Source organism: Abramis brama, assembly GCF_963993115.1.
Source record: "Abramis brama genome assembly, chromosome: 9".
Lineage (NCBI taxonomy): Eukaryota > Metazoa > Chordata > Actinopteri > Cypriniformes > Leuciscidae > Abramis > Abramis brama.
Genome location: NC_139971.1, coordinates 19,226,617 through 19,243,800, shown reverse-complemented (window position 1 = coordinate 19,243,800; position 17,184 = coordinate 19,226,617).

Sequence of the window (17,184 nt, the reverse complement as noted above, 5' to 3'; positions counted from 1 at the left end):
CCAGAGGTTTGATGCGTGTTTGGTAAACATAAGGCAAACCATATGTGCAGCTGTCCGACAAGGTTCGTGGTATGCAGTGATTGATCCACATGCGCGACTCGGTGATGGAACAGTTTCAGCTCGTGGTAAGAGTGTAGTGGTTTACCATCCTAGCATAGACTCTTTAGTCATTCATTTCAGGAGACTGGGTGTGTCCTTGAAAGCATATAATCGTCCATTTGAGGTAACGGGGGTCCAGGCTAATGTGATTGACACAAACAGTCAGCATGATCGATTGGTGTGCCATCCAGTGGTGGAGGAAAATACTGAAGCAGAAAGAGTGAGTAAAGGTGTAAACTCAGAAATGGCAAGTTGCAGTCACTCTATGACTGATTTCATAAGCACAGATCAAATACTGGTGAATGAACCATGTACACAAGAGAACACTGGAATATTGCCTGAATGCCCAAGCAATGAAAATGCAGCTGATGTTGAATTTATTTCCCAAACTGACAGTGTTTCTTTGACTGATTTCACAAGCACAGATCAAATAAAGAAAACAGGACTGTTTTCTACCTGCCCTAATGAAAATGCAGCTGATGTTGAAATTATTTCACAAACTGACAGCGTTTCTTTTCAGTTTAATCCGTTAACAGTACAGCAACAAAGAAGTATTTGTTTGAAGCTGAATATTGTACATGTTGTAAAAGAACAAAATGATCCAAAAGAGATTGTTGAAATGGCTGAACCTTGTGAAACCAAAGATATTGTGGGTGATGGTAACTGCTTTTTCAGAGCGGTAGCTTATGCTATTAGTGGAAGTGAACGAGAACACAGAAAACTGAGGCGTTCTGTCATAACACACATACTCCAGAATGAAGGAAGGTACACTCAGTATCTGAGACAAGGACACAGTTCAGTTGTAAACTACATTGACAGTTCAAGAATGAAATATGTTGGAACTTGGGCAACAGAGCTGGAAATACAAGCAGCCAGTGATTTAATTGGTGTGGACATATTTACATTCAGTGAAGAGAAATGGCTAAAATATTCAGCCTCAAATGTGTCATCTAATAGTCATACCTGTCAACACAAGGGGATTCATTTGAAACATGTAAATAGCTGTCACTACTGAAGTTGTTGTATGTGTAAAAAAAACAGATGGTAACTGTGCTTCTATTTGTAAATCACCATTTGAAGATTCAATGTTTCATGGATCGTTAAATGCTAAATCAGACCCACGTACACTCTATAGAAAGAAAGTGCTATACAGCAGTAATCAGGACTTAAAAGAGAAGAAAAAAATGGATGCAAAGAAAAGATATCATGACAATGAAATGTACAAAGAGAAAAAAATTAAATCCAGCATTGAAAAGTACAAGCAGAATGAAGAGTTTCAAGAAAAAGTAAAAAAATATAGCACAGATAAATACAATTCAAATGAGTTGCATTGTAATGCTGTGAAAAAATATAGTATTCATAAATACAAGGACAATGAAATACATAAACAGTCAGTCAAAAAATCCAGTGTTGAGAAATATAAACAAGACTTATCACACAGACAATCTGTCAAAAAGTACAGCATTCAAAAATATTATGAAAATGAAATGCACAAGTCTAAGGTGATTGATTACAACACAGAAAAATATAAAAATGATAATAGTTTTGCCAGTAGTATTAAAATGAGAAATGCTGAATCTCGACGAGACGCACAAATCAAAAGGAAAAAGATTGACTGTGTAATTGAACAATTTAAAGAAAAAATATCTACAGGTCCTGAGTATGTCTGTTCAGTTTGTCATCGTTGCTGTTTTAAAATGCAGGTCAAACACTGTAAAATAAATACATATTTACAAAAATCAGTCCATGTAGGATATATTGCAGAAAAATGTATAACACTGAATTATCTGCATGAGTGTAATAAAAACTGCAGTGAAGACTGTGTTTATAAAAATACTCCAGCTGAATCTTTGTGGATTTGCCACACATGTGATAGAAAAATCAGTGAAGGTAAAATGCCTGCTGAAAGTGTAGCAAATAATCTTGCTCTGGATCCAATTCCTGTTGAACTGAGCTGTTTAAACTCTCTTGAACAACATCTAATAGCAAAGAATATTCCATTCATGAAGATGCTGGCATTACCACGAGGAGGACAGAATGGTGTTCATGGACCAGTGACTTGTGTTCCATCTAATGTGACAGATGTGGTGAATGTTTTACCAAGATCAGAAAATGATGAATTAATGATACGAGTAAAACTTAAGAGGAAATTAACATACAAAGGACATTATGAATATAAATTTGTGCATGCTGATCATGTCAAAACTGCTTTGGCATACTTAAAAGAAAATAACAAATGGTATAGAGATGTAGAGTTCAATGAAACTTGGATTAATCCTCTGAGTAAAACAGAAGAACATGTCAATGATACAAGTGATAACAATGAACACGATCTGGATGCATGTCAGGACATGTGTGTTGATAAAGAGCACAATATTGAGAATGAGGATGAAGAAATCACTGAGGAAACACTTCATGATCGACAGCAACATGGTTTATTTATGGATTCATGTTTACAGCCGGTGGATATTGCACAAGAGGTTTTAGATCAACATTTTGATGGAATTATGTCACTTGCACCAGCAGAGGGCAATAATCCAGTGAGAATGTTAATGGATGAGACCAATGAAGCCAAATGTTTTCCAGTTCTCTTCCCAAAAGGAACAGGAACATTTTATGATCCACGGCCTGAAAAATTAACGCTATCTAGATACTTAAATAACAGAATCCTAAATGCAGATGGACGTTTTGCTCAAAACCTAGATTACATCTTTTATGGACAATATTTGTCTGAGCTTAATAAAGTTATCTCAAATGTATCTATTGCTTTGCGGAAAGGCTATGACACCAGCAACAAAACAAAAATTTCTGCAGAAATGCTGACAAATAAAGAGTCATTGCAAAAGATTTTAAATTTTGATCAAGGTTATAAATTCTTGAAGCCAGTGAGAGGGAGTCCTGTTTTTTGGCAAAGTGTTCAAAAAGATTTGTTTGCAATGGTGAGACAATTAGGTATCCCAACATGGTTTTGCTCATTTTCATCAGCAGACTTGCGATGGCCAGAGCTAATGGAATGTATTGTGAAACAAGAGGGCTGTGAAACTCCTATTGATGAACTGGACTGGTCTGATAGATGTGGAATGCTTAAACGCAATCCTGTAACTGCTGCCAGAATGTTTGACCATCGATTTCATTGCTTTCTAAAAGATGTGAACATGTCGCCAGCCCAGCCAATCGGAAAAATAATAGATTATTTCTATCGAATCGAATTTCAGCAACGTGGATCACCTCATACACATTGTCTCTTTTGGGTTGAAAATGCGCCTCAGGTGGACAGAGATGACGATGATGAAGTTGTAGCATTTGTTGATCAATATGTCACTTGTGAAATGCCGCCTGAACAGGAGGAAGAAATGCATGAAATTGTGAGCACTGTCCAACAACACAGCAAAAGACATTCAAAAACATGTAAAAAGAAAGGAACTATCTGTCGGTTCAACTTCCCACGTCCACCAAGCAAAAATACTTTCATTACAAGAAGCAGCAAGAGTGATAAAGATGAAAAAGAAACAGATGATGAAAAAAATGAAAGTAAATGCAAAAAGACAAACAATTGCCAACAAATATCAAAAGAGCTAGCTGAAGCTATAATGAAAAGAGTGAGAGAATGTTTGTTGAATAGTGATGCTGTCTTTGACTCAGTTGACTCTATGTTTGCATCTATAGGTATAAATCAAGAGACATTTGAAATGGCTTACAATAAAATGACAAAAAAAACAAGTGTTGTGTTGAAGAGAAAGCCAAATGATGTATGGGTGAATCAATATAACCCAGATCTTTTACGATGCTGGAATGCAAACATGGACATACAGTTTGTTGTTGATGCTTACTCATGTATAGTATACATAATTTCGTATATTTCCAAAGCTGAGAGAGAAATGGGATTGCTGTTGGCTAATGCTCAAAGAGAAGCGCACAATCAAGGTAATATGGATGCTAAACAGGCTTTAAGAAAACTAGGAAGTGTGTTTTTACATAATCGAGAGGTCTCAGCTCAAGAGAGTGTGTATCGACTGACTAACATGAAACTAAAAGAAGGATCAAGGAAAGTGGTGTTTATTCCAACTGGTACTAATCAAATAAGAATGAGTTTACCCTTAAACACCATACATAAAAAAGCTGAATGTGGAGAAGATGACGGTGATGGCATATGGATGAAAAGCATCTCAGACAGATACAGAGCCCGTCCACATACAGATGAATTCAGTGGAATGTGTTTAGCAACCTTTGCATCAGAATACAGAGTTTTGACTGCATCTGAAAAATGTTCAGACCGAGTAAGACTGGAAAATGACATGGGGTTTGTGAGAAAAAGAACTCTTACAGATCCTGCTATTGTGCGATATGCTCGTTTTTCACCCACTAAAAATTCTGAAAATTATTATCAAAGTATTTTAGAATTATTTTTGCCTCATTTTGTGCGAGATCAATTGAAACCAACAAATTTCACTACACATAAGGATTTTTATGAGACTGGATTTGTAACAATTTCAAATTACTCTGAGCTTGAGTCAGTCAAAATGATAGTGGACACTAACATGGGGAAATTTGAGAAAGAAGCAGACACAATACAAAGAGCTCAAGATGATTTAGAACAACATGGACCAATGGAAGATGCTTGGGCCCAAATCTGTCCAGAAGCAGAACTTGAGCGTCTTGAATGTCTGGAGAGTAAGAAAGACCAAATAGAAACAGAAGAAGGTGATGATATCATTCCTGATCTATTACTAAATGTGGGTACTTCCAAGATAGAAAACAATCCATCAGCAATGACAAAGCAAGATGCCATGGATTTACTACGTTCTTTGAATGAGAAGCAGTCACAAATCTTTTACAAAGTGCGGCAATGGTGTTTAGCAAAAGTGCAAGGTGAAAACCTAGATCCATTTCATGTGTTCATATCTGGTCCAGGAGGTGTTGGAAAGTCAGTACTGATTAAAGCCATCTATTATGAAGCCTCTCGCATACTTTCAAAGTTAACAGACAACCCAGATGAGACACATGTGCTATTAAGTGCTCCTACCGGTGTGTCCGCGTACCAGATTAACGGGTCTACTGTACATTCCAGTCTCTGCATCGGAATAAATGCTTCTCTGCCATATCAACCACTTGGAGATGAAAAAATTAATTCCTTGAGAGCCAAACTTGGAAAACTGCAAATATTAATAATCGATGAAATTTCAATGGTAGATCATAAACTTCTAGCATATATTCATGGAAGATTAAGACAGATCAAACAAACAGGTGATTACTCTGCATTCGGAAAAGTCTCTGTCATAGCAGTTGGAGATTTTTATCAGCTGTCTCCTGTCAAAGGAAAACCACTTTACACCGAACCAGTGAACAGTGTGAATCTTTGGGAAACTAACTTCAGTTTGGTTGAACTTACACAGATTATGCGCCAGAAGGACAAACAGTTTGCAGAATTATTAAATCGTTTAAGGCAACGTAAAAAAGATGAAGTAATGCTTGAAGAGGATATTACTATGCTAAAATCATGTGAAACAGGTGATGGTGATGAGTGTACAGATATCCATATTTATGCAACTAATAGTGAGGTTGATGAACATAACCTAAAAATGGTGCACAAAATATGCTCTGACACAGTTACTGTGAACGCCCAAGATTTTGAGAGAAATGCTAAAACTGGCCGAATGGAAAAAAAGGATGGGTTTCATCTCAGAGTTCACAACAGTTCTTTGGAAAAATCCCTTGAATTAGCGATCAATGCTCGAGTAATGCTATTGAAAAATATTAATGTATCAGATGGTCTTGTGAATGGAATTTTTGGAACAATTAAAGAATTCTGTTATGAAAATGATGAAATATTTCCATCAAAAATATACATTGAATTTGATGATGAACGAGCTGGTAAAGATGCTAGAGGTAAAAATCCATGTTTAAAACCTGGACTGGAGAAAAGCACACCAATCGAGCCTGAAGAAGAGAAAGTAACAAGCAGTGGTGGTGTCAGGAGACAGTTTCCTTTGAAATTGGCATGGGCTTCCACAGTTCACAAAGTGCAAGGTCTGACAGTGAACAAAGCTGTTGTTTCATTGAAAAAGATATTTGCTCCAGGACAAGCATATGTAGCATTAAGTCGAGTGACATCTCTTGATGGACTCATAATAGAAGATTTCACAGAAAAAGCTATTTATGCAAAAGAGAACATTGAGGAAGCTCTACAGAGAATGCCTCCGTTCATTGATCCATGCGAAACCACAGAAAATGTAAAATTTCAAATGATGTTACACAATGTCCAAGGGCTCATTCCACATATTTTAGATATTCGGCAAGATAATAGATATTGTCAAGCAGATATGATTTGTGTAACAGAAACGTGGCTAAAACCAAACTATTCGGAGAATTATGTCAGTCTTTCTGGATACCAGTTTCATGACAAACCACGAAGTGTTGCATATGACACAAGTGAAGATGTTTTTGTTAAACTAAAAGAGGAAAATCATGGTGGTGTTGGTATATATCACAGAGAGAATGTAAAAGCTGCTTTAGTTCATTTACCATGTATTAACATTGAATGTCTAATGTGCAATATACAAGACTTAAACACAACTGTAGCAGTCGTGTACAGACCATCATCATATAACATGCCGTTATTTAGAGAGAACTTGATTACCTTAATTCATCAAATAAACTGCTTATCAGGTGGAAAAATAATTCTAGGAGATTTCAATGAAAATATTTTCAATAAATCAACTATTCATGATGTCATGCAGCATTTTGGCTTCACACAAATTGTTGAAAATGCAACAACTGAAAATGGCACATTAATTGACCATATATATATTAAAGATATTGACTTAAATAAAATAAAGATTGACATTATGCCCACGTACTTCAGCTATCATGACTGCGTTGTGCTGAAGTGGCTGTTATAATGCAACGTCCATCCAGAAGGTGGGTGGGTGGGGGGGGGGGGTACAGAGGTGGATGACTAACACTGGACGGCCTCTGTGGGAATTCATGCTGCCTTCACGTGCTATCGGAATTAGTGTAAATAATTTTTTTAGTTGGAAATTTAACATAATATTTACTACAAATCTTGAACAACAGAATGTTGATCAATAAGATTTATGAAATAAATAGGCAAGAATCAGTATAGATGCTATCAAAAATACTATTTTTCTATACAACAAAACACATGAACATGTCAAACCCATAATCATGGTTTATGAAGTCAGAAATAGGACATTTTTTCTGAAAGAAATAGATAAGAATCAGATGCTATCAAAAATACTATTGTTTTGTACAACAAAACACATTAACATGTCAAACTCATAATCATGGAATAAGAAGTCTGAAATAACACATTTCCGATAGCACGTGAAGGCAGCATTAGATATTGGGATTGTTAGTGGGTGTTAAGGCCACCTACAATACATTTCCATATTCCTGTTGAATTATTATAATGTTAATATTTTATTATTTAAATATACATGTCAAAATATATATTTTTTAAATTCAATGGCCTTAACACCCACACAAACATTTTATTTTTTATTCATTCATTCATTCATTCATTCATTTTATTTATTTATTTGATGTATTTTATTGTTCAAAATGTCTGTGTAATATAATTTTACAATGAATTTATATGGAGACCTGCATCATACAGTTGGCTAATTTATAGTAATGCATTTCAAAAGGTGAATATTTGCAGCAAAACAATAAATGAGAAGATATATAAAAAAGAAGAAAAGACAAAGATGGACTTTAAGAAATATTACACTATCTTTGCTACTTCATTGTCATCATATTCCAACACCAAGTATTCATAAACAGGTAAGACTATTTTTATCTTTTAAATTGGTTATAACTTTCATTACTCTGTAATATATGTTTGTGGTATAAGGATATTTTATTAAACACATGCTTGCTTTAAGCACAATGTTTTATAAGTACATAATTAATTTGTATAAGTTGTAAAGTGTAAAAAAAAAAAAAAATCCTCTTCATTATTAGGACAATATTCAATATCCCATCACCATTGTGGACAACATCTGTGTGGCTCAGTTCAGCATTCAGATTCATCACAGTGCAAGGTAATTTTTCTACTGTTCTCTGTTTATTTTTGTAACTTTGAGCTCATTGCAGCTTTAGCTTTCTGTTCTTGGCTCTCAAAAGAGGAAATCAACATAATCCAGTTATTTTACATTGCCATGTGTTGAACATTCTAAAACGCTTATCCCCAGTTTTTGTGTTTCGCAGGGCCAATCTAGTCTGTGATTGATGTAATTGTAGTGGTGTTGTCCTGCATAGACTGAAGCCCTGACCACACTGTCATCTCTAAGAATTGTCCTATGAGCTGACTGTCAACTGAATTATTGTCATGGGACGAAATGGATTATGTCAAGTTAAAAGATCTTCAGTTTCCACTGGTTCAGCCAACTTACAAGGTGTCTTCATCTCTGCTGGTTCAGCCCAGTCATTAGATGTCTTTGTTGCTCTGCTTCAGTCCAATTCCATGTCATCTTCATCACCGCTGGTCTGCCCAGCTCCAAGTCTGTTTTGCTGCAGCTGCTCACAGGTCTTGAAAAATGTTTTCAATTCATTTAAACAGAATGAATGAATGAATGCTTTATTTTTATTGTTGATATTTTTTGTTCAATTTATATATTCTGCAATTTCTAATATTTCATACTTCAAAATTATTCTTATTTAATATGCAATATAGTTTTGAACATATATTAACACAAATACTTTTCTACTTTCATATGTGCAAACAATTGAAATTAATGAATCAATGAATATTTATTTACAACTCTTGGAAATTTTTCAAATATTTTCTTATAAAAAAATTGAATGGTTTTTTCAATTACTATTTAACTTTTTTTATTTTGATAAGTAGTGTTTTAAATTTTATTTGTAGATTCTGTCATTTCAAATCTTAATACTGTACAATTCTGTATTTTCATTTAATGTGATTATTAAAAAAAAAAAACATTTTTAGTACAGAGACAAAAATTGAAATTGAATGAATTAATTGATTTTCTCTTACTATTTCATATTACCTATTTTCATATGCATTGTTTTAAAGAAACATTGTATTATTCTGTCAATAAAATACAGTTTTGTTTTCTATGACTTGGTTTGATGTACATATATATATATAAAATAAATGGTAGGTAAAAAAAAAGCTTATTACAGGTTTCCCGTTTATGATTGTAATCATATAATTTTATTTTATTGACAAAAATATGCCTCAATCATCAATAAATGGTAAACCTTTACAAATCTGATTTGTAATGTTCTTATAATGATTTTTTAAAGATTAAATATGATTTCAAATTAAATTAGTTACAATATTAGCGAGCAGAATGTAGTAATAAGTGATCCTTTACTGCCATCTAGTGGGAATTTCAGAGAATTTTCCATAAAAAATAGGAAAATTATCATTCTTGACCTTTTTAACTTTTATAGAGGCACGTATTGCCCAATTTCCATAAAATTTTGCATGCTTGTTTACAGTCATATGTCTATTTTACTATTGTAATTACTAGAGTTGTAAACATTTGCCATTTATGCTTCTTGTAATGTACGGCTGACACAAATCTGCATAAATAGGATACGCTAACACAGAGAAAAGAGAACCTTAAACAATAATACTTGATACAGTTTTACACATGCGTACACACACACAATATGTTTTTAATGAGATATGTTATTGTGAAAATAACTTTTAATGGTCATTAAGCATTTCACATTTTTCTTTGTGATCCAATAATATAAAACTATATTACAGTGCATTGTGATAATGCAAAATAGTTTTAATAATTTCTTTGTTACCACGCTGAAAGCTGAAAAAATACTATATTAAAAAATAATAAATTAAAAATACTGTAAATGTAATCCTGCTGCTCCCTCTAGTGGACAACAGTGGTATTAAAGCCTACATCTTACAGTTGAAATTATTGTTAGTTTAGATACTGTGAACCCTCTTAGCATCCATGTCCAAGTCCATGAAATGTTGCATGTTTCTTCAAAATGACTTGTTCTCCACATGTACAAAGCTTTGTGAAGTTTATACTTTGTGCAAACAATATATACAGATGTTACTAATTATAGGCAATATCAGATTTATAAATAAATAATAGGTATTAAAATCCTTAGTGCAAGTCTTATTTTTGTAATATCATTTTCAGGATTCAACTTCATTATACTGTAGCACAATTGAGAATATGGTTTTAGGTCTTGAGGAGAATGATATAGCACGTTATAGAATGATTTACCTGGATTCTAGCATGATTTACCTTTACACCACATTCTAGTATTATTTACTATCATTTACCATGTTTCTAGCATGATTTACCATGATTTACCACATTATTAGCAATTATGTGAAGTGCAAATGAAGTGATAAAACACTGACAAAATATGATAGTGTTATAATAGTTATTGTTATATGAGTGATTTTTTTGTGTCCAAGTATGAAGGCAAAAGCACATGTGAAAAAACTTCATTAATAAGTATAATGGCCAGCAGAGGGCAGTAGAAGACCACTTATTGGCTCAGTTTCTCTTTAAACTTCATGATTTTCACCAGTTTTCTGCACTAAAGCAAACCAGTTTTTCCATGTTAACTCAATAATGCATGCTTACACACACACACACACACACACACACACACAAACAAACACAAAGACAAATGTTGTTGTTTTTTCAATGCTATTGGGATATGTCATTATGAAAATATATTTGAATGGTCTATAAACATTTCACAAAGTAGATTTACAATAGATTTGAACTATATGATGTGATCAAACTGTTTACTGCAAGTCTCCTTCAGGATTCACATTTGTCAATGTGACACAATTGTCAGTAGTAATACTTCAATAGATGGATTTTCACTAAATGTGATTGTAAATGTTAAAAGAGTGATTTTATAAAGTCTAAATATGAATTATAGAACAATATGACAAAATGACTATTTTAAACAGCAGGGGGCAGTAAAATAACACTTATTGGCTTAACATGCCATTAATTCATATCATTTTCACCCTTTTTAACTGTTATAGAGGCAAATTTTGTCCGATCTGTCTGAAAATTGTCATGCTTGTTTAGAGTCTTGTGTCACATGTTCTGACTTGTTTTTAAGAAGATCTGAGCATTCATTGAAGAGATATAGGCTTTTGGGGACACTTGGTCAAGACCACATTTTGTATTGACCCTATTATAGCCATCCAAATGAAGTAGTTCAACTTTTTCTGATAATTATTGATCTAGAGAGTCCAGAGAAATGTACTGCACTAGTTTTGAACATTATGATATGAAAATGATATGATCATAGATGGAAAATACCATTTACAGCCAATACAGGCAATTTACCATAGGAAATATATGGTTTTAAAGCTTTTTAACAGTTATAGACCCACCTATTGTCTGATCTCCATGAAATTTTGCATGCTTGTTAATGATGTTATGTTACATATGCTCACCATTTTTTGAACCAAGTTCTGAGTTTTCATTTATGATTTATAGGCTTTTTAGTGTATTTTGCCACGCCCATTTTCTAAATGACCCTGTTACAGCCACCCAAATGCAAAAGTTCAACTTTTTTTGATAATTATTGATCTAGAGAGTCCAGAGAATTGTCCTAGACTGGTCTGGTTCCGATCGGGCGAAAAACCTAGGACTAGTTCGCAAAAGTAGGTTTTTAACATATTCATGAATATTTAATGAACTGTTTGATTGACAGCAATGGTTCTAGAGGCAAAGTTGTTCAGCATGAGCAGATCTATCAAATGATATGCATTTTGTGACGATAAGTGTAACACCACGTGATTACAGAGCCATAAAACTCGTTAGCGCCAACTAGTGGCCGATTTCTTTCAAAATTCTTACAGACCTCTAGGGGCTTGAGCCGAACATGCCCACTGAGTTTCGTTCCGATCGGCCTCCGTTAACCTTGTCTAATAGGTGCTCAAACTTCATTGGCCAATAGCGGCCATGTTTTTCGAGATACACCAATGTCCTCATAGACATACACGGCACCTTGGACCAAGACACTGCATACCAATTTTCAAGTCAATCGGACTAACGGTCAGGTGGTTATAGCCTGTTTTATGTTTTTTTCATGTTATAGCGCCACCATGTGGCCAATCGGCGCGATTTTTTTACTGTCACCTCAGATTGACCTCTTACACAGGTGGACCGAGTTTGGTGAAGATACCTCATTTCGTTCAGGAGTTATAACCATTTTAGTAAAATAGGCTCCGCCTCCTTTGAACGTTTTGGCGCCCCTTAGTGACCGTGAATCGAAATTTTTACTTTTTTTTGATAATTATTGATAATCAGACTCCTGTGAATAATTCTGCACTGGTTTGGTTCCGATCGGGCAAAAAACCTAGGACTAGTTCGCAAAAGTAGGTTTTGGACAAAATCCAAAATGGCGGAAAAATTTGCATACCGGAAATGAAATCCTTGAGGCCAATTTTGTTCGGCTTGAGCCAAGGATTCCAATGATATAAGACACTTGAGTCTGTGACAAACGGTTAATGAGATTTAAGCAAAAATGTGCAATTTTTTTGTTTTTTGCGCTGTAGCGCCACCTATTGGCCAATCTGGGTCATATTCTCTGAACCTCTCCTCGATTTTTGTACTACCTTCTGGCCAAGTTTCAAGTCTCTAGCACTTACGGTTTGGGCTGCACGATGCGTTTTAGCGGAGAAGAATAATAATAATTAAAGCTGCAAGCAGCATTTATCGGGGTTCAAGCATTTAAGGCCTTTAAGCACATAAGCATTTAAGACATTAAGTTTTATTTAGAAAGCTTTTAACCACTGAAATAATAGATGGAAAAGTCCATTTACAGCCAATACAGGCAATTTACCATAGGAAATATATGGTTTTCAAACCTTTTTAACAGTTATAGCGCCACCTATGGTCCGATCAACATGAAATTTGGCATGCTTGTTTAGAATATTATGGCACATATGCTCACCAATTTTCGTGAAGTTCTGAGTTTTCGTTTAGGATTTATAAGCTTTTGAATGCATTTTGCCACGCCCATTTTCTTTATGACCCAATTATAGCCATACGAAAAATTCAAAAGTTCAACTTTTTTTCGATAATTATTGATCAGGAGAGTCCAGAGAATTGTCCTAGACTGGTCTGTTTCCGATCGGGCGAAAAACCAGGGACTAGTTCGCAAAAGTAGGTTTTTAACATATTCGCGAATAATTAATGAACGATTTGATTGACAGCAATGGTTCTTGAGGCAATGTTGTTCAGCATGAGCAGATCTATCAAATGATATGCATTTTGTGACAATAAGTGTAACACCACGTGATTACAGAGCCGTAAAACTCGTTAGCGCCAACTAGTGGCCGATTTCTTTCAAAATTCTTACAGACCTCTAGGGCTATGAGTTGAACATGCCCATCGAGTTTCGTTCCGATCGGCCTCCGTTAACCTTGTCTAATAGGTGCTCAAACTTCATTGGCCGATGGCGGCCATGTTTTTTGAGATACACCAATGTCCTCATAGACGTACATGACACCTTGGGCCAAGACACTGCATACCAATTTTCAAGTCAATCGGACTAACGGTCAGGTGGTTAAAGCCTGTTTTATGTTTTTTTCATGTTATAGCGCCACCATGTGGCCAATCGCCGCGATTTTTTTACTGTGACCTCAGATTGACCTCTTACACATGTGTACCGAGTTTGGTGAAGATACCTCATTTACTTCTGGAGTTATAGCCATTTTAGTAAAATAGGCCCCTCCCACAACGTACGTTTTGGCGCCCCTTAGCGTGCGTGAATCGAAATTTCAACATTTTTTCGATAATTATTGATATTCAGACTCCAGAGAACATTTCTGTACTGGTTTGGTTCAGATCGGGCGAAAAACCTAGGACTAGTTCGCAAAAGTAGGTTTTTGGCAAAATTCAAAATGGCGGAAAATCTGTCATGGCGGAAATGAAATCGGAGATATACGTTTTGTTCGTCAGGCATCCAGCTTTCCAATGATATAAGACACTTGAGTCTACGACATACGGTCTAGGAGTTCTGAGCAGTTTCGCGCTTTTGGTCGCTGTAGCGCCACCTATGGGCCGATTTGGCTAAGTCCGTGTATCTGAGTAGCGAGCAATACTACTACCATTTGACCAAGTATCACGTCTCTAGGCCTTACGGTTTTGGCTGCACGATGCGTTTTAGGGAAGAATAATAATAATTAAAGCTGCAAGCAGCATTTAGCGGGGTTCAAGCATTTAGGGTCTTTAAGCACATAAGGCAGTTTAGTGAGTTGTCTGAGTTTTTGTTTAGGATTTACAGGCTTTTGAGTGTTTTTTGCCATAACCATTTTCTAAATGATCCTGTTATGGCTACCCAATGGGTAAAGTTTAAGTTTTTTATATAATTATTGATCTAGAGCTTCCAGAAAATTGTACTGCACTGGTATATTTCCGATCGGGCTAAAAACCGATGGCGGCATAGACATACATGGCACCTTGGACCAAGACACTGCATGCCAATTTTAAAGTCAATCGAACTAATGGTCAGGTGGTTATAGCCCTTTTCCTGTTTTTGTGATTATATGGCCTGATCTCCATTTTAAATAATTATTTTAAAGGTGCTGTAGAATGCATTGATATATTTTAAATTGTTCTCTGATATCTCTGAAACAGAAATGTCTTCAACAGTCAAGTAGTGGATAAAATCACTAATGTTACTTTCTGCTTGCGGTAGGGGTTGTAATGGAAATATAACATTAGTTGGAACTGCCCCCTTCTTCAGTATCAAACAATGAGCGAAACCTGCTTGATATTGTCCCACTCCCAGGTTAGAAAAACTGTCTGTGGTAAAATGGGCAGAGCAAACTAACAGCTTTGAATTAAAATGGTGAGGTATCCTGTTGTAAACATCAACCATGCCTGTTGACAGTTTTGTGGGAAGGGAATGAAAAGTTCTCAAATCTGCAGCACAGCCTCGAACATAACATTTATATCCATGATCTGCCATTTTCACTATTGTCCTTGCTTGCTTCTTCACAATACCTGCAGATCTTCTGATGATTCAGCTGTGCAGGTCCACGTTAACACTGCCTGGCCTAGAACATGGGCTGGTATATGCAAATTTGGGGGGTATAAATATTAATGATCCTGACTCCAACGTCACAGTCAGTGTTATGCTGGGATTCACTCATTTTTCAGCGGTCTTTTGCAAACAGGAGATTTACACATGAAGGAGGAAACAATGGTGTTTGAGGCTCACGGTATGTCAGTTCCATGTCCAGAACTCTTATCATTCAACTATGCCAAGATAAATACAGTTTTCAATTGTATGGCACCTTTAAAATAGATGATTAGTAATATAATGCTTACTTGTAGTCTGAAATGGCTTTAACAAAAGAAGAAAAATAGTCTTAGATTTCTGTTCACTCTAATCATGTACAAATAAAGTAGCACATTAAGATTACATTTATTTGAATGCATTATCAATACTAAAAGTGAAGGTGTAGTTGATATCTTTGGTGATAATATCTGTAGTAATCATAAAAAAATCAATTAAGAAATAAAGAATTAAAATTACAAATAATATTCTATTAAGATATGAGTTACAATAACATGATTTGCAATAGTAATAATATCAATAATATATGCACAATACACACAGATTAGACTATCAGGTCTGTGTCTTACAAAAACATTAGTATTGCAGCCAATGTGAGTCTGTGGGATTTATAAACAGACAAAATATGATTTGAAATGTTATTTTAATGATTTTATTAAGTTTAAACAATATTTCAAATGGAAAAAAAATGAAAAATAATATTTTAGTGAGCAGAATGAACCAATGAGTGGTCTTCATCTGGTGGTTAAAATGTAAATGAAAACAATAATACTTAAACAATAATACTTAATACACTAACCATGCTTGAACACACACATGCACACACATTTTGTTGTAGATGTAGATATTTAAAATAAAAGATAGGTAACAAAATGATAATTGCAAATCTCCTCTGTATAACACCATTTTCAGATTGAGGGGCAGAATTGTTCAAACTGAGAGCTCAGTACAAATGAAGTGATAAACTTTGACAAAACATGATTGTGTTATAATAGGTGATTTTCATGCAAGTAATTATATACTTTTTACAAAAATTAATGCAAAAGCACAGGTGAAAATATTTTATTAAGTAGAATGTCCTGCAGAGGGCAGTAGAAGACCACTAATTGACTCACTTTCATTTGAAAGACTTTTTTATCCACCAGTAAAACAAAGCAGTTTCTCCATGTTCTTTCCATTAAGCATGCTTACACACACAGACACACACAAACACAAACACATCCACACACACATCCACACACACACACACACACACACACACACACACACACACACACACACACACACAAAGATAAATATGTTTTCCATGTTTTTAGGATGTGATATTGTGAAAATATATTTTAATGGTCTAACCATTTCACATATTTCTTTGTGATCTGTATTACCAGTCCGTAATAATAATAATAATAATAATAATATTTAATTGTCTATAGGCATTTCTTTATCTAATAATATAAAACTTCATAATAATCATAATAAAAAATTTAAAAATAAAATATATACAAATATCATAATAAAATAAAAAACATCATAATAAAAAAGATTGCTTTTTAAAGCATTTGTTTGTTTCCCAATACTGAAAGCGAATAAAAAGATCATGTGTAATCCTGCTGCTCCCTCCAGTGGACAACAGTGGTGTGTTTCTAGTGGTGCAACAGTTGAAGTGATTGATTGAATTAATGAATGAATGAATGGGAATTTGGTTTATCACTTATATCTCCGGAACCAAAAGGCGAAAAATTCTGAAACTCAGAGCATAGATAGTGCTTGAGGAGTCTTGTTGAATGAGACCATCGCGGTGTTTTTGGGCGATTGGGACCGGGAGTTCTGATCGTTCAAAGGCATATATTTCAGGGCTTTTATCTCTGGAAGGCCCGAGGCCCGCGACGATACGTTTCGATCAAGAGAGGTCCTTACCATCAAAATTTGAGCGTGCAGCGTCTTTCCGTTTTCGAGTTATGAGTGAATTTGTACTGGGGGGGCGTGGCCTAA